The sequence below is a fragment of the Atta cephalotes genome (genome assembly GCF_000143395.1).
Source record: "Atta cephalotes unplaced genomic scaffold scaffold00038, whole genome shotgun sequence".
Taxonomy (NCBI): domain Eukaryota; kingdom Metazoa; phylum Arthropoda; class Insecta; order Hymenoptera; family Formicidae; genus Atta; species Atta cephalotes.
In genome coordinates, this window is record NW_012130102.1 from 837,754 (window position 1) to 842,752 (window position 4,999).

General features: G+C 28.7%; 1 pseudogene; it reads left to right on the forward strand.

Annotated features, from left to right (window-relative positions):
- Positions 1-2,489: 2,489 nt before the first annotated feature.
- Positions 2,490-4,150, forward strand: LOC105621945 (annotated as a pseudogene).
- The last annotated feature ends 849 nt before the right edge of the window (positions 4,151-4,999 follow it).

The following is a 4,999-nucleotide window of genomic DNA, read 5'->3' on the forward strand; positions in this document are numbered from 1 at the left end:
AATTTTAATAAATAAGTAAAAGTAAAAAGTAAGATTAGTAGTATATATATATATATATATATATATATATATATATATATATATATATATATATACATGTTCATCAGTTTCTTTAGATAGCTTAATTTTGAAGAAATCATGCCATATGTTGAACATTTTTTCGCGAGCTTTAATTATAGTACTTTGAATATGTGATGAAAGTCATGATGTGTACAGAATGAGTCGCATGATCTATTACACGTTAATATCTTATATAATACATACATCGAATAATTATATAACAATAATAATTATATATTTATATATGTATTATATATATATTATATTATTATGTAATATTATATAGACGAGTATAACAGTATGTAATGATTATTGATATATAATTATTCAAGATATCTGCTGAATTCTTGAAAGTGACTTAATAGAGAATGCATTATTTGCTTGCCAATTGTGTAATTACGTAAAAAAATCAATATATATCTTTGTTTTTCTTACATATAATATAATATCTAGTATATAAATAATTCTCTCCGTTAAGCCTCACCATTAAGAATTTGTTAAAAGTTTAAATTAATTAGTGAGATACTAACTTGTTAACAGATTATACGCGACTCGCATACAGTAACTACGAAATATGAAAATTATAATTAATATATGTAATCGATGAAATAATGATATAGCGCAAGAATCGATCTGTATCTAATCGATATACGTAGGGATGGAGCTAAATCAGTTCAGAATTAGTCAGAGATACGCAGTAAGATTTGTACATCGACTTGGCATCCAGGACAAACTATGTAGATTGATTTCTATCGCGCGTTATGTGAATCTATTCTATTTGAAGATATTGATTTGACGTCGCATAAAGTCCTGTTACGTATCGGATTTTTTCGTCTTACGAAATTATTGAATTTAGATATTTACAATAGTCGGCGAATTGATTTTGCCGTTATGTACAAAACTTAGCAACTGTTTACGCGGAGTGCCGGGAACTCCGTTTTACTGTTTATATTGTAACACTTTAAAGACTCCTGTTGCCTTGGTGCAATATCGTATCAAATTAAATGCAAGAATTATCACATCAAATGCAAGAAATCATATGAAATTCTTACATCACCGAAAACTGTTGTCTTAAAAAGACAAAAGACTGTCGTTTTAAAAAGAGATTCATACGATTTTTCATTTTCATAATTTTAAATTGTTATACATATAATGAATAAAAATTGTGTTACAATATCTATGTAATTGATTTCTTAATATAGTAGCAGCAGAGGGCGCGCGAGCTTTAATCACACGTATTCTTAATGATGTGCAACATTAATGATTACAACAATAATATTTAAGAGGATTTATCAATTTTTAATTTGTACTTTCGAGCAAAGGATATATTTATCAGCTTCCTGATATTTTTACGATACTGTTGCGAATTCTCCGGTAGAGTAAAGTTAGATCTACACTACTCCCGAAAAGAAACGTACTTCAGTTATAATTTTTAAATAAGAATGCGAATACGAGCGTAAGGATGTGAGAGAACTTTTAATTTAGTCGTTGGCTGTGAAGATTTAATAAAATTGTTCGCGAACGTATAGAGTATAGATATTAGGAGAATAAATTCTTAGGACAATGTTCAAATAGCATTGTATTTATCAAATATGTATCGATTCGCGAATTAATTCTTCGAAATAAGTATGGTGTTTCGCGAAGAGATTGTTCTGAGATAAATTGTAACGATCTGCGCTATGGTGAGCGGAATCGCAAGATGAACCTATTGTGCTCCTCAGTATATTCGTGTTCGTGAATCCGATGTATAATGTGTAATCGTACCGCATACATGCAATGAGTATAACAACGTTGTGATACCATGTACCACACTTTGCAATGTTTAATAAAGTATTTGTAAAAACATATGCAAGGTCTATTCTATTCTTTCACCATTATTTCGGGAAGGCTAAAAACATATATTTAAAAACATATATTTATTTGTTACTCAAGAAAGTTTTCATAATTGTATTTTGTAATCTTGATAAAATTTGTTATATATATGTATATGTTATGCAGTCTTTCCTCACATAACTTGGATTAATATCTTCCTCATTTGCTGGATATTAAAAATAATTTCATTTATGAAAAAATATTTTGGAAATAAATAGAGAACGATATCTAATAATCAGTGTCTACCTATAGAACATTTAAAACGTATCTATAAAATCAAGGAGCTTTAATGTGGGGGGGGGGGAGGGAATGATCATGATATTAAATCTATTCTCTAAATCTTCGTATTACTTGTCCCTCAAATTTATTATCGAGCATGTTAATAAACAAAACAGTTACAGTTTATATGAGCGATAGTGAAGAACTAACCAATTAACTAGCCGTTAACATAATTATTTTTTATTTCACAGAATTTATTTATTGCTCTTTATAGTTTTGCTTTTTATAGTTATCCACAAGATAATTGAATAAACAGGTAACTGAAACAAAAAATAAGCATGTTGCATTATGGACGCATCCTCGAAAAATGTAAGGGTGCTAAAATGAACAAGGTATCAAACTGTTCATTGATAAACGATTATTTACCGCCCAACCAAGCAATTAACGAAGGCAAGATTATTGCCGCAAATAAAGAGATATCATATAAATGACATGGAGGAGGCATTCCATTGTTATGATATATACTTATGAAAGCGCTCAAGATTAATCTGATCAATTTTTCTAAGATTCTGATCAAAACAAATCCCTCTAAGAGAGTAGAGATACGTGAACAAGTACGCTTCTGATGAGAATTGGGATAGAAAGCAGAAAAAGAAAATCTGGAAATGTTTCAGTCACATGAGTTTTATAAAGATTAGAGAATATGCAAATTATCAAGCCCAAACTATTCTGGATGATCATAAAGAAAATGCGTATAGCAATGTATCCATTTCTGATCAATCTCGGTCAAATATCCAATTGCAAAAAGTGAAATAGAAACAATGAAATAGAAACAGTGAAATTTGCTACCAATGTGGATCTATCAAACGCGAACAAGTGGAAGCTGCAATTAGATGAATTAACAAAATTTACCATCCTTCCTTTGGTAAATTGGGATAATAATATGTTTATCTATGTCATAATATCTTAGAGATGAACACCATACAGTTATATATAAAGGTATAATTTAAACTAATTTATACAATAATAATAATTCGTTATAATAATAATTCTTATAATTCATCGTAAAATCATATCATTTGATATAACATAATTTTCAGTTGAAAAGAGTGTATTTAGAATTGATTGAGATTCAATTTATATTGTCTTTAGGTACCCGACTACAGAACGCCTGGTCATCAAGAGAATAATAATTTAATTCTGTTCCGTCATTTCAATATCGAACTGGACAGCGAATGATTCGCGATATCATACTAAGATGTGATATATTCGCGCAAGTCAGTTATTTAAGGGATAATTGATGGCCAGATTTAGATTTATATTCTGCATAAAAATAATGTTCCGATATACAAATCTCATCGGAAACCAAGCGATATCATGGATAAACGTCAGTTGTGTGCATTGGATGCATGCGATCGGTGCAATAATGTTGCGTAGAATGTTGGCCCGTTTACTATCAGACAATATGAGTTGGCGATAGAATGTTATGAATGGAACAATTAGATGCAAAAATTCAAATCAATCATATTGACGGTGCAGTTTTCATGGAGGTTGGCATGCGAGACTAAAATCTCAAATCCGCAAATGTTCCATCTAATCAAGGACTGCTTGAAGCAAATAATGGTACACAATTACTTGATACTCGAATTTTTTAAAGGCAAAGGTGAAAATACAATCTGATAACTCAAGAAGAAATAGCTCAAGAAGGAGAAAACGCATTATTGCAAAGTATGTTCCTCATTTTTAATATACCATGCAATATATTATATTACATAATATATATTTAAATTATTTAAACTATTTAGGAAACAAATTTTTATTCTTTGCAAACTAAAGTGTTTAATATATTGTTGCAAAGAGGAGGAGAAGGAAGAGAAGAAATTTATGGTGTATTGCATAGATTGCACATTGAAGAAATTTCCTTCGTTGAAAGGATTTGATTGCTGGAAGAAGTATAAAGAAATTAATGAAAATTTAAGATAATTTTACATGCTGTTAATTACTGGTATCACTATATCGTTAGATGTTGAATTATTAAACTTCATAGTCTTTTTAATTCTAAATTTGAAAACTGTTGACATCTGTATTGTGAATTCAACACCAAGTATTATAAAGAGTATAATGCTATACATTTTATTTTACTTTTCATATTTTAACGCTGTCACAAATATGAATGCCAAAGGAATAGAACAAATATGGTCCACTTTGCAAGTATTATTGCACATTTCATAATGAAATGACTGAAGTTGTAATACTATTTGTTGTAATATTTAGCATTAAACTAAGGATGAACTAAAGAAGGACTAAGCTGATACATATCGAACTTTCGATAAAATTCGTTAAACATGTGTAATTTAGTAAGTACAAATTGAAATTGGATTGAAAGTCTATCAGCAAAATTTACTAAACTTTAGATTAACATGGAAACACTTGGATATTTACTACACAACTTTTTCGATATGATTACTAATTACAAAGATTAAGATAAAAAGGAAGAAATTTTTATTAAAGATATCTTTATTAAAGAAATTGTATAAGCATGAAGAATCGCTTGTCCTCAATTAATTCTTGTTAGAAAAATAAGACGAACTGTCATGTGCAAAATTATTCAAATGATATATATTTTATTTTAGTTTGCAAAGATTGCAATTGATAGCAAGATTGAAGAAACGATTTTAATTAGTAAGGATATTCTTAGAATAATCTCTTTTCATATAATGTGTTGCACGTTATACTAATAAAACTTATAATTTCTTGTTGTTCGAAATTTAACCCCCGGTATAGATTTTTTAATCAAAGTTTAATTTTCAAATTAATTTTTTTTACAAAATTATTAAAATCAATGACG